Source organism: Tachyglossus aculeatus, chromosome 4, assembly GCF_015852505.1.
Source record: "Tachyglossus aculeatus isolate mTacAcu1 chromosome 4, mTacAcu1.pri, whole genome shotgun sequence".
NCBI lineage: Eukaryota > Metazoa > Chordata > Mammalia > Monotremata > Tachyglossidae > Tachyglossus > Tachyglossus aculeatus.
The window spans coordinates 71668961-71684258 of record NC_052069.1 but is presented as its reverse complement, the minus strand read 5'-3'; positions in this window follow the sequence as shown (position 1 = coordinate 71684258).

The window sequence follows — 15298 nt, the reverse complement described above, 5'->3', positions numbered from 1 at the left end:
CAGGAGTGGAAGCTTTAAAACATTGATCAAAGATGAGAGCTAATGCGCAATGTTCAAACTGCAGCTTTTAATATGTCTTAATAATTGTAGCATGAGATTGCATAAAATGGTTTTTCAACTTAACTAGGTGGAAATAAAGTAATCTGAAATGAATAAGCTTTTTTGTTGTTGTTTTTTTTAAAGATCAGAAGACAAATCTGGTTCAGATTCCTCAAGGGAACTAAGCAGTCTCTTTTACTGACAGACTCATGCTCCCAAGACAGAACATACCCCATATATTTGATGAAGTATACAATGAATCCTTGGAAAATTTTAGGAAAATATTCATTACCTGCTGTGACAAAACCATATTTTGGATTTGGTAAAACTATCCACGGTGGTATTGAAGGAGTTACTGTGGAATATGCGTCTTGGTGAAAATAAGACAATTTTACTGCAATTTAAATGATTATGGAGTGCCTTTAGAACGGTACTCTATACAGAGTAAGCACTCAAAAGATACCATTGATTGACTGAATATTGCTTTAAGGATGTTAGCATAGTTAGAAAAAAAATCCTTAGTCGTATGTGCCTTTGAGTCTCATTTTGATTATATTAATTTCTCCTAAAGATGAGACAATCTCATCAAAACCAGTATGGCCTAAAAATAAAGTAACACCTTAGGTTTTTAATCTTTTCACTTCAGCTATCTTGGTCACAGTTCCTTGATCATATATTTGTAATCCAATTAAAAGTATCCCTGGAAGGGCTGCTTCTAACTTTGGAAGGGTCACTAATAAATCAAATATTTTATTAGCGAGTTGGGGAGAGTTTAAGTGTTTATTTAGGAGTTGGGAAGAGTTGAACTGAGGCATTGAAGAGATAAGCAGTTAGGAGAAGGTTAAAGAAACCAAGGTTGACTCCACTTGTCTATGGCACTCATGGGAGAGAACACTGGGAGGATGGGAGAGAAATAAAAGTAGGGAATGGAGGCAGTTTACTGAGGAAGCGTGACAAAGGGCAGTTAGAGCAGAGGAGGGAAAAAATATTTTCTAAAGAACTTGAAGCAAGCTGCACCATAATAAATTATTACTTGCACATGTCACAATTGACCAGGGGCTGCTTGCTACAAAACAGAACTGACATAAAAGGAAACATAAAACAGATCTGTCTGGTTTTGAAGAGATAGGGAATGTTTTTGGTCTGGCTGGATTGAAATATGCATGATATTCTGTAGCCAGTAAAAGAAAATCCTGTGATCTATCAGGTATACTGCTCCCAGTATAAACTTTGAAATTATCCAGGAAGATTAATAACATTCACTTGTTTCTTTTAGATTATTATGGCAGCTGGACTAACCTGGTGATCATTCCGAGACACTGCAATAACTGGACTTGTTTTTGGTAATGCAGTTGAATGATACATGTGTACTTAAGGCAGAAAAGAAAATTTGGGCTTAACATTAAATTTCCCTTTGAATAATCTCGATCAAGCTTGTAGCTGATGTGAATGGTGCCTGAGGTGGTCAAGCTTGAGAAACATTATTTACCTATTAATCACTAATATTGTTTCTAATATCAATCAAACCATGAGGTTTTCTCATCTGTTAGTAAACTTGTTGGGGGCAGGGATCATGTCTATTAACTGTATTGTACTTTCCCAAACAGTGCTCTTCAAAAAGGAAGTACTTAGTAAATACCACTGATTGATCATGAGCCCACTTTTCCCTGCTACTTCAATACTTGGTAGAAAGTGCCTAGGGAGGCATAGTATGTTTTTAAACCTCTGGGAAGCCTTTTAGTGACCTTGAACTGAATGGAGCATACATAGTTCACTGCATCAGTCATCTCTCTTTATTTGTCTACCATGATCCTAATATTTTTTCTAATGGAATTTTTCAGTAGAAAATATCTCTGTTACAGTTCTTGGAAGGGGAAATAGATGTTTGGGCTCCACAGATGTCATAATCTAGTAGAAAGGCACCTACCTCTCACATGGTTTCTGACATCACTCTGAAAACCCCATGTCCCACATTGATTTTAGGGTGTGAGAACACTTTAGGCTCTTCAGTCCACTATCTGTTCCTCGCCTACCTTTCTGCTCACCTGGAGTGACTCCAGAGTAGTTCTCAGGAAGTTGACAGTGGAGTAGAGGAGGAGAACAAGGTCATTAATGCATAATTATTGACTATGAGTTGTGCATCCTATTAGAGCAATCAGAAGACATGCACAAAGAAGCTATTCTACGGTAACACTGCCTTATTACTACACACTCAATCTGGCATTTCTAGGACAAGCCATGTTGCCTTGTGACCAAAATTGAGTTACCTATTTATTCCCTTTTAAATGAACTGATAATGAGCTGGGACCATAGGTGCCATTAATAGGTGCCATTAAACAGAAAATTGCCTCCTGTGGTCATGCTATTTGTGAGCTGTCAATCCAAACCTTTTCACAAGAATTCATTTTTGAAAACTAGCATAGTACTGTTATAGTATATTCTCGAATTTTAAAGATGATTATATTCCAGTCTGTTTAGAAAACTAGCACAATGACCTTTTTCTTCACCAAAACGTTTACCCTAACAAGAACAAAATAAATGATCCACACTAGTCTTATTTATTTCTTGAGCATTTGAAATATTCCTCTCCCATTTCTTTTCCTGTAAAAAATAAAAACAGGAAAATAATATAACAGGAATGCTCAGAATGATGTTTCAGTTCTGATAATCATTTTCTGCAAACACAGTTCTAGCTCACCTCCCTAGAACATACTTGTACTTTCCAAGTGCTTAGTACAGTGCTCTGCACACACTAAGCACTCAATAAATATGATTGAATGAATGAATGCTTAAAACTGACCACTACTCATTTACATTCTCTTGATATTGTTTTCTAGCTAAAATGGCTTAAACAGTTGTTTTTACTCCAAAGTAAACTAGTCTAGAAATTGGGCAACAACACAAACACTCAGACAAACATTCAATGTATGGCTAAGGAGATGAACCAAGTAGAGAGTTGGACATTCTCAAATAGCTTCCACGTTAGCGTGGATGGAACTTCTGGGTTGAGGGACAGCATTATAGGGAAGATGGCTAGAGTAAGATTAGTTGGATTCCTATTCCCCATCTTTCTTCTGGAAAAGTGAAATTTCTACCAGAGATTAACTAACATTTTGGGGGACTTAGAAAGGAACCTATTTAAATGGTGCAAATATTTTAGAGCTGATAAGAAACTGAAACATTTGTACTCAAAATTAATATTGCAAAAGACCATGTCTTCTCACATACAGATGCCATATCTTTTGAGTGTAGAAATTGTGTTAATTCCAGAAGAAATGTTGCAGCCAACAGACTTGAAAGACTGTTGGATTCTAGATTCTAGATTCCTTGTTATGTTTCCCACCGTGATGGCAAAGGATAAGGAAACTAAGACTGAGTTCTTTGAATGCAGGGAAAGTATCTACCACGTCTGGGGCATTGCACTCTCCCAGGTGCTTAGTACAGTGCTTTGCACACAGTAAATGCTCAATAAATATGATTGAACAATCCTGAATTATCCCATTGGTGATGGGCTTAGGACATATGTCTTTCCAGTCTAATGTGGCCTTTTAATCGCCATGAAGAAAACCCAGCTCTAGATAAATCTTTTTCATCCAAGCTTTTTCAGTGGTTGCAAGAGCCCAAATTCACTGATGATATCATATGCCTTTATAAAGTCTATGTACCGTACAGTGAGATCATGATAGTGCTCCTTGTACTTTTTTTGGTTTGCAGTACAGCTGGTTTCTGAAGGGCCCTACCATGACTGAAACCTCATTGAGAGTCCTCAACCTGCACCACAAAATCAAAGCAGGCCTTTCAGAATGACAGCCAAACTCTTCAGTAATTGAGAGAAATCCAATATCCAATCCAATCTTTCTATGGCATTTCATATATCTGGGTGTCAAATATTGTTCTAAGTACTGGGGTACATACAAGTAAATCAGGCCAGATACATTCCCAGCCCCACTTCAAGCTTATAGTCTAAGTAGAAAAGAGAATGGGTATTAAGTCCCCATTTTGCAGTTGGAGAAACTGAGGCACAGCAAAGTTCCTTTTGGTTCCTAGACTTGTGGTTAATCCACTTGGCACACTGCTTCCCAGTGATTATTTTTGCCTGCCTATAGGTTTTTCACACTACATGCATGTATATCCAAGAGAGGAAGCTAGTGAAATTCCATGGAGTCTAGTGCAAGGGACATTATCTAGTTAAATATTTCACTCAGTTCTCCCCTCTGCACATAGGATGGCACCAGTTCTTTACACATTACCTGAGATGATTCTTGCTCTAAAATAGGTACTACTTTATCTAGTTTTGAGGAATGTTAGTTTTGGAAGCTTCGCTTCAAGAGATTGAGAGTAAGGCCACATCTGCACAATATTGAGCTAGGACAAAAAAGACAATGGCTTCTGGAAAACAGAGCTGAAACCAGTTTTTGCACCCTGGATCTGGTAGGTTATTTTTTTGTCCTTACTTTCCTGGAATTCTCATGCCAGTTTGTTTTATAATCCAGGCCTATTAGAAGTGTTTTAAGGTCCCCCTCTTTGGCTTGTCCTCATTATTCATACCTTCAGCTTCATTGCCATGGGAAGTGAATGTCCTTCTTCACAGTTTTAGATATAATTTCCTCAGCATTCTGTTTTAATCGTTCTGATAGTGTAGCTGTTCTCTTCTACCTGACCCAAGGATTAGAAGCAGAAGGTGAATGCTGTAGAATTTTTTATTTTTGTTGAAGATTATGATGAACTGCTTCACTGTGACCCCAGTCCAAATTGATTTTGTGAAAATCCTGTTTTGGAACCCAAAAGGTTAGTATGATGCCAACAGAAAATGTTAGTTTCTGGGTTATCTTTGCTTCTTGGATCCCACCAGTTAAAACATTGCTTTACAAGCTGCTGTCCTCTAGGCAGTATCTGATTGTTGGGCAAACCTGCCTGTTGAGTGTTCTCCATGATTTTATTGGTGGAAAAAAGTCCACCAGGGTGGAGGTGGGAGCAGTTTGGGAGCAAAACATTGCTGTGCCTCAGTTTTGAGCAGCTTAGGAGCTCTTTCAATAACAAAGCTGAAACTGGAAAAAGATCTGACACTCCATTTCCCAGATCAACCATGTCCTTTTCTTAGGAAAATCAATAGGCAGGAGGGGGTAAATGGCAGGTTGGTGAAATTGGCAGGGTTTCTAAGTTTAATTGCACTTGCTATTTCTTGTCCTACATAATAATAATAATAATGGTGGCATTTGCTAGTGCTTACTATGTGCCAAGCACTGTTCTAAGCACTGGGGGGGGATACAAGGTGATCAATGTTGTCCCACCTGGGGTTCATAGTCTTAGTCCCTATTTTACAAATGAGGGAACTGAGGCCTAGAGAAGTTAAGTGACTTGCCCAAGGTCACACAGCTGACAAGTGGCAGAGCCGGGATTTGAACCCATGACCTCTGACTCCCAAGCCTGTGCTCTTTCCACTGAGCCACACTGCTTCTCATCTGAGCCTAGCTTTGTCTCCAGCTCCATTGGACTGGGGAGGAGGAGAAAAGGAAGTCCTGAGCATGGGGGGCAGGGAAAGTGACTGCTAATTTTGTACTACTCTACTCTCCCAAGCACCTAGTACAGTTCTCTGGACTTAGTAAGTCATCAAGAAATGCTATTGATTGATTGATTGAGCAAAGTAACTCCCCCAAGAAATATGGGCAGCACAGTGTCTCACCCATCCTCCTCCATTTGCTCCTCCCCTTCACTGTAAATGCCTAAGCCCAGCTTTAATATGCTTCTGAAATGGGAGAATCAACTGTGTCCAAACTGATTCATTTTTATCCACCCCAGATCTTGGAACAGTGCTTGACCCATAGAAAGCACCAAACAAATGCCATAATAATAATAACAATAACCACCACAATAATTTTTCAAAGATGACCAATCTTTGAGGAATTTGTCAAGTAGAAGAACTGTTGTCCATAAAGCTGCTTTAGCTACATCATCTGCCATAACAAGACCTTGGAAGTGGTGAGGACAGTGTACCAAGCTCTTAGTATAGTGCTTTGTACAGAGTAAGTGCCCACTAAATATTATTAATTGCTTGATTGCCATCTCTTGCCAGGCTTACCTCTATCCATTTGGCTGAAGGGTCACCATTCTCACTGTGACTTCTACATGTAACAGGAAAGACTGTCTAAGCAGCCAGGGTTCAACAACCTCCTAGGCATATGGAAGAGGCTCAGGATGGAGTGCAGAGTGGAATTCCATGGATGGAAATGTAGACATCAAAAGTGGAAGAATGGTGTTTTCTGTGGCCCACCATGTGAGTTATCATTCCTACCCTATGAATCCAGCCTAGGTTTTGGGGGCAACCTGATCTTACTACCCACAGTAACATGACAAACTAGTCCTCCTTTCCTAAGGGACATATAGTTCTCCCCACTTATCTCACAATATGGAAAGAAAGAATTGTTATCTACACTGTGAATCCTTCAGGCAGTCTCACATTCCCTCACCACCCAGCAGGAAGGAAAATTGGACTGAATACATTTTAATTAATGATACCAATGATAGCATGTAGTCTTTTCCAAATTCTGTTTGATTCAGAAGTTGCATCAGAGGCTCATTTTGGAATCTATCCCAGTTACTTACAGCCTTTAGGGAACTGGCAGATTTTCAAGGCATTGTTTGGGGAAATCTCATAGGTGACCATCGTTTTGCTAATGAATGCCTCTTCAGCAATTTGGGAAAAGGAAGTTATGTCTTACAGGGTAACTGGGACGCGTCAGTCTTGATTAAGGAGGGAAAGGGAATCAAAGAGAATGGAGGATTGAGAAAGGTGCATGCAGGAGGTACACGAGGGACTTAGTTGTCTTAAAGTGGGTCTGAGAAGCACTCGAGGCTAGGAAGCATGGTAAGAAGTTAAAAGATGCAGGCATCTTTTCTATTTTTATTTGCCTTTGGCTGCCATTGGATCTCATTTTTTACTTTAATCCTATATTTATATAACACATTTATACAATAATAATCAAGTTACCGACTGCTTTTGGCAAGACTAATAAATGCATGGTGATGACTAGGTTCAAGTGATCTTAATGGGTGTTTTGGGACAAAAATGTACATCCATAATGGTCCTGGGTGTCTGTTTTCATTCACAAAATGGACAATGATAAAACTAGTCTTTCTCGTTTAGGGGAGAATTTATGTTCCCGAACTGTTACCTAGGATACTGATTCCATTGCTACTTTTAGCCAGGATCATCATTTCTCTGTGTACCTTATGCAACAATACCAGAGAAACAGCATTATAAATGCTTATTTTAATGTAGTTGGTCTGGAAAAAATGACCATTTAGATGACATCATGGGGTTACAGTTTATTTTTTCTGTTAGATGACAACAGAGTCATTTTTATCTAATTCCTGGACTAAAAATAACCTAGAAGAAATTATTGAAATATTTGACAACTATCCTGCATTAATCTAACTCTAAAGGTTCCAGCAGAAGTTATTATTCAATTTGTCACTTATGATGTAAGGATGATTACAGTGCTCTGCACTTAATAAATACTATCACTACTACTACGAAGATAATGATGATGAAAGAGGCATTATAGGTTGTCAATGACTAGTTGACAGTTGGATTTTTTTTAATAATTGGACCACATAAATGAAAGTCTAATGAATAAGAAATAAAGAACTTTAAAGGGCCAACTGTCGCCAGCTGTGTGACTTTGGGCAAGTCACTTAACTTCTCTGTGCCTCAGTTACCTCATCTGAAAAATGGGGATGAAAACTGTGAGCCCCACATGGGACAACCTGATCACCTTATATCCCCCCAGTGCTTAGAACAGTGCTTTGCACATAGTAAGCACTTAAAAAATACCATCATTATATTATAATTATAATTATTATTATTATATAAACTGTTTCAACAGAAATCTTGGCTAATACTCAAAACTAAATGGAAAGTTGAAGGTGGCAGAAATTGTTCAGTTCTCTAAACAATACCTTATACCTTTGTAATCTCATCACTGTAAAGGAACTAAAATATTTAATTTGGCCTCAGCCAAGTAGGAACCCTGCTGCATGGTGAGCATCCTTTAAATTACTTTAATTCTTAAAGTTATGTAGCTGGAGTAGAGCTTTATAAAGTTTGGCATAGCAAAAGCAATTCTCTTAAACTGAGCTACATTTGAAATAAATTGATAAAAGGAAAGAGTTGAAATTAAGGGTAAATATATTCAATATATTTAAACATAATATTTAAGTCTATATGAATGATAATAATAATAATGGCATTTACTAAGCTCTTACTATGTGCAAAACACTGTTCTAAGCGCTGGGGAGGTTATAAGGTGATCAGGTTGTCCCACATGAGGCTCACAGTCTTACATTTTACAGATGAGGTAACTGAGGCACAGAGAAGTTAAGTGACTTGCCCAAAGTCACACAGCTGACAAGTGGTGGAGCCAGGATTTGAACCCATGATCTCTGACTCCAAAGCCCGTGCTCTTTCCACTGAGCCATGCTGCTTCTCTAGTATATGATAGCATATACTATCAAACCTGCGTTAAGATTTATAAAAATATACACATATTGCAATACACATGTGGATTTAATTATAACCATGGCATGAATTTCCTATGGGTTGCTCTTTGTTGAGCTGCTTTTGAGCACACTATGCTACATTTGATTCAAATCGAAAATGCAAATCTGTTACATCTATTATTAGCCACAAAAACTACCCACTTTAAAGGAATTCCCCAACTATGTTCTACAGTTTTATCCCTTCCTCCAATGATTCTTTTACAAATTTAAAATTCCATCTCAATATATATTACATCTGTGTGTATCTAAAACATATATCTATATATTGAGTCTGTGAAATCAATAAATAAGTGGTATACTGTATGCAGAGCACTGTACTAAGCACTACTGAGAAGAGAATACAATAGAGTTGGCATACGAGAATGCTGCCCACAAGGATCTTTTAGTCCCCCTTATACACAGAAAAGCTTACATAAACTGATACACCACCTGAATTCACCCACAGAATTGCTGCAACCCAAACTTGCATATTCATAGATAAATTTACTTACATTGGCACACGTAATTATACAATCATTCATATAATAATAATAATATTTGTTAAACTCTTATTCTGTGTCAAGCACTGTTCTAAGTGCTGGGAAAGATGCAAGACAATCAAGTCTGACACAGTCCTAGTACCACTTAAAGGTCACAATCTAAGTAGGAGAATGAATAAAGTTTATTTCTTTTTATGGTATTTGTTAAGCTTTTACTATGTGCCAGACACCCTTCTAAAAGCTGGGGTAGATCAAACTAATCAGATTGGACACAATCCCTATTCCACAAGGGGCTCAAAGTTTTAATCCCCGTTTTACAGATGAGGTAACTGAGGCACAAAGAAGTTCATTCATTCAATCGTATTTATTGAGCGCTTACTGCGTGCGGAGCACGGTACTAAGCGCTCGGGAAGTCCAAGTCGGCAACATCTAGAGGCGGTCCCTACCCAACAGCGGGCTCACAGTCTAGAAGGGGGCGACAGACGACAAAACAAAACATATTAACAAAATAGAATAAATAGAATAAATATTTATAAATAAAGAAAGAAGGAAGTTGAACGATTTTCCCAAAGTCACACAGCAGACGAGTGTCAGGGCCAGGTTTAGAACCCAACTCCTTCCGACGCCTAGGCTCTATCCACTAGGCCATGCTGCTTTCAAACACCCACGTCATACAGTGCTCTGCACACAGTAAGCGCTCAATAAATACGATTGATGATTGATGATGATTGTCTCTTCAAGTTAGAAGATGACTTTGTTAAGAGTAAGGCTTTTTTTTCCAGATGATTGAGCTGGGCTGATAGAACCTGGGTGTGGCTGTTTCCTTTTATGTATTCTGTAGAGTTAATGGCACTAACTCTAAGATACAGTCGAACAGTGTTATGTATGGCTTATCTGTGATTCCCTATAATCATCTCTTAGAGAAAAGAACATTTACATGGAGTTATGTACCCCGCTCTGAGCCAGGCCCTGAAGAAATTGAAAGATTATAATTTTCGGTGTTTTCAGTGACTGACATAAAATAATGTCAAGATGGCAACTTGGAAGAATGATCAGGGGAGACTGAGACAAGCCAATTAAAAAGATAGTTGATACTTTTCTATTCCTGTCATATTTTCTACCTGTGTGGGTGGCCCCAAGCATAAAGACTGTTCTTGACTTTTTGTTCCAAGTAGCAGCAACGTTTTGCATTTGTTGAATGATTGCCTTACAAGTGAGATATCCTTGAGATTTTTCTTTCAGCTGAAAGAAATCAAAATAAGTGTCCCTGAACTGGTCCGAAGAAGATGTTCTTCAGTTCTTCCTCTTTTTCGTAAGGCTGAATTTTAGTTGGAAATGGAAACTGACGATAATAGAAATAATAGCAACACTAATGATAATCACAATCATATTTGTTAAGTGTTAACTCAGTGCCAAGCACTGTAAAGAGGCATTGGTGTAGAGAAAAACACTAATTAGTTGGGTCCCTGTTCTATATGATGACTTGATTCGGAAGACTTGACACCTGACCACATGTTTTGTTTTGTTGTCTGTCTCCCCCTTCTAGATTGTGAGCCCGTTGTTGGGTAGGGACCGTCTCTATATGTTGCCAACTTGTACTTCCCAAGCACTTAGTACAGTGCTCTGCACATAGTAAGCGCTCATTAAATACGATTGAATGAATGAATATGTGGCTAACACTCTAAGAAGGAGGGAGAACAGGTATTGAAATTGAAGCAGAGAAAAGTTAAATGATTTGCCAAAGGTCATGCCAAATGGCAAAGCTGCAGTTAGAACCCATAAATCAATCTATCTATCCATCATATTGAGCACTGTGTGCAGAGCACTGCCAACTCGCAAAGACACCTTTTTCCAGGAGACATTCTCTGATTAACACAGCCTTTCTACCCATGTTATCCAAACAGCCGCTTTGGCAGCAAACTCTGGGTATGTTTGTTACCTAAGTGGCTTATTTTAAAACATTATTTCTGATCTTGCTTTTATCTATTGTGTATTTGGAAATGTGCATCTGCTTGGATCCCCCGTTGGATTTTAATCCCTAATAATAATAATAACATGTTTGAAGAGTTTACTATGTGTCAATCACTGTACTAAATGCTGGGATGGATGCAAATTATTATTATTATTATATTTGTTAAGCCAAGCACTGTTCTAAACATTAGGGTAGACACAAGTCATCAGGCTGTCCCATGTGGGGCTCACAGTCTTCAATCCCGTTTTACAGATGAGGTAACTGAGGCAGAGAGAGGTTAAGTGGCTTGCCCAAGGTCACACAGCAGACAAGTGGCGTAGACTGGATTAGAACCCATGTCTTCTGACTCCCAAGTCTGTGCTCTTTCCACTAAACCACATTGCTTCTATAAAAGATAATATCAGGTCACATATTCCTGTCCCACATAGCTCATACAGTAAACAGAAGGGTGTATGGATATTTAATCCCTATTTTACAAATGACAAAACTAAGGGATAAGCAGTGTTGTGAAGTGGTAGAGTCAGAATTAGAACCCAGGCCTCGGAGTCAGGAGTCACACTGCCTCAAGTCCTGGACCATCTCTTTAACATCTATGGTTTGTCTCCAAGCATCTAGTACAACATTTGTCACATAGCTGGGGCCCATTTAACACTGTTGATGATGATGATAATGATTATGGTGATGATGAATTTTCTGGAGTTTGAAAATTCATTTTCCAAAATGATAATTTAGTTTCAACAAGAATTTTTTAAATCTTGTTTTATTAGCATTTATTATTGAATACCAGCAATATCCTGAAAATATAGTTCTCCTATAAATATATATGTACAAGCTATACACATACATGTGGTAGAATCAATCAATCAATCGTATTTATTGACCACTTACTTTGTGCAGAGCACTGTACTAAGCGCTTAGAAGTGGGAGAAGTGGTAGAGAAGTGGTAGAAGTGGGAGAGGAAGGCTGTTAGAAAGGCAGAAGCTGTGAAAGGAAGAGGAGTTTAGAGATCTGGCAACAGCAGGTTCTGATTGCATCTGCGTCAGGCTTGGAGTAATAATAATAATTGTAGCATTTGTTAAGCATTTACTTTGTGTCAGGCACTATACTAAACGTTGGGGTGGATACAAGCAAATTGGTTTGGACACGGTCCCCGTCCCACATGGGACTCACGGTTTCAATTCCCATTTGACAGATGAGATGACTGAGGCACAGAGAAGTGAAGTGATTTGCCCAAGGTCACAAAGCAGACAAGTGGTGGAGCCGGTTTTAGATCCTATGACTTTCTGATTCCCAGTTAAGATACCACGGCTACAGAAACAGGCATTTTCCCCTGTTAACCATCTCCATACCCCAGTTTTTCCACTAATTTACTGATGTATAACCAGGGTAAGATTTGCAAAAGTTGGAATGGGGCTGAGCCTAATCACTGCTCACCTTGACATAGGACTCACTAAGTGTGATGGTGATTAGGAAGCTATTGGTGTAATTTTCATGTGGGAAATAAAAGGAAGAGATTAGAGTAAAGGTTGAGGAAGATGCAGAATAGTTAAAATAATGGAACGTGAGGCCAGGGTGTCTAAATCAATAAGAGATAGAGAAGCAGTGTGGCCTAGTGGGTACAGCACAACATTTGAGTCAAAAGGACCTGGGTTCCCATCGCGGGTCCACCAGTTGTCTGCTGTGTAACCCCTGAAGCAAGTCATTTATCTGTGGCTTAATAAATATGATTTAAAAAAATACTGCGCAATTAAGAAATGAGAAAAAAAGAGATAAGGTTACCATATAACTCTACTTGATGAGTCAGAGAAAGCCAAAAAGTGGTAAAAAGTTGAAATAGCAAATAAAAAACAACTCTAGAGAAGTGATTTTGCCTTTGGAAATAGAAGCAGCACATTTTAGGAATATGATCAATGAAGGAATTCCAACTCAAGAGTAACATTTATCTTTTGAAGAAAGAACTGTGTTGCTATAGTTCCAGAATGAAAAAAAAAATCCTTTGTTACCCTGAAAACAGGCACTCATATTTAGAGAAGAGATGAGGATTGACCTATGGACTCATTTTTGAAGAATATTTCCACTTTTTAAAATGCAGAATATTTATTGAAACTGCAGGTTGTGCAAATCCTTTCAAATGCTAGTAAAAAAATATAAAGGACAAAAATCGTCCCACTCATAAAAATTTAGGCAATTTGATGTTATTTTCTTTTCCCTTTGAAATGTTCTCAGCATATCAATAGAAGAATTTTCAGTGAGGAAGATTTGAGGAGCAAGAGATGGGATTATGTCTCCTGGGGCTGACATTAAGAGTTACACAAAATGTGTTCTACTCCCATGTTTTGGGCCAGTCAGTTTTACCGGTTATCATTTCTTTGATGATTATTTTCCACTGTTGTCTATTTCAAGGATCTAGACAGAAAGTACTTGGTATTTCCATTTTATTCTGGTATTTGTTAAATGCTTACTGTGTCCTAGGCACTGTACTAATCAGTGAGGCAGATACAAACTAACCAGGTTGGACAGAGTCCACATCCCACATGGGGCTCACTTTATTCCTCATTTTACAGATGGGATAACTGAGGCCCAGAGAAGTGAATAATTTGCCCAGTGTCACTCAACAGACAAGAATCCAGATCCTCCTGACTCCTGTAGCCAGGCTTTATCCACTAGGCCATGCTTCCTGGTAGTTACCTGAATCTAGAAATACCATTATTTATGTTGGCTTTAGGTATATAGTGCTCATTCATTCATTCAATCATATTTATTGAACAATTACTGTGTACACAGTACTATACTAAGAGCTTGGGAGAGTACAATACAACAACAAACCGACACAGTCCCTGCCCATAATGAGCTCACAGTCTAGAGGGGGAGACAGATATTAGTATAAATAAATAAACAAATAATAGGTTTATACATATGTGCTGTGGGGTTGGGAGGGAAGATAAATGAAGGGAGCAAGACAGCGTGAGGAGAGGAGGGCTTATTCAGGGAAGGCTTCTTGGAGATGTGCATTCAATAAAGCTTTGAAGTTGGGGACAGCAATTATCTGTCTGATATGAGGAGGGAGGGCATTCCAGGCCAGAGGTAGGCTGTGTGTGAATTCAGTGGTGAGGTAGATGAGATTGAGGTAGAGTGAGAAGGTTAGCATTGGAGGAATGAAATGTGGGATCTGGGTTGTAATAATAATAATAATAATGGCATTTATTAATTTATTACCAATTTAATAAATTTTAACAATAATATAATAAATAATTCAATACATAATACAGTATATGAATAATAATATAATAATTTATTTTTAATTTATTCATTTGTAGTAGGAGAGTAGTGAGGCAAGGTAGGAAGGAGCAACGTAATGGAGTGCTTTAAAAAAAAGCCAGTAGTAATAGTATTTACTTAGAGCTATGTACAAAGCATTGTACTAAGTGCTAGGTAAGAAAAACAACAGCGTGGCTCAGTGGAAAAAGCCCGGGCTTTGGAGTCAGAAGTCATGTCAAATCCCGGCTCTGCCACTTGTCAGCTGGGTGACTTTGGCCAAGTCACTTAACTTGTCTGTGCCTCAGTTGCCTCAGCTGTAAAATGGGTATTAAGAGTGTGAACCCCCTGTGGGACAACCTGATCGCCTTGTAACCTCTCCAGTGCTTAGAACAGTGCTTTGCACATAGTAAGTGCTTAACAAATGCCATTATTAAATACAAGAAGGAGGTATGGATATGGTGTCTGGTCCCCCAAGGGGCTTGCAATCTAAAAATTATGAAGGCAGGGTTGGCGACTTTGTGGGCAGGGAACATGTCTGTTTATGTTTCTGCTGTACCCTCCTGAGCATTTAGTATGGTGATTTGCTCAATAAATACAACTGACTGACTGAAAGGCAAGCAAAAAGCAAAAAACGATAACAAATATGAGATAATCACTTTCCCCCTTCTAAGCCCTACTGAAGGCACACCTCCTCCAAGAGGGCTTCCCAGACTAAGTCCCACTTTTCCTCAGCTCCCACTCCCTTCCACATCACCCTGACTCGCTCCCTTTACTCTCCTCCCCTCTTCCCACCCCATAACACTTATGTATGTATGCATATATTTATTTATATGAATAACTGTTTACTTGCACTGATGTCTGTCTACCCCCCCCTCTAGCCTGTGAGCCCATTATGGGCAGGGATTATCTCTATTTGCTATATTGTACTTTTCAAGCACTTAGTACAATGCTCTGTACACACTAAGTGCTCAATAAATATGACTAACTGAAT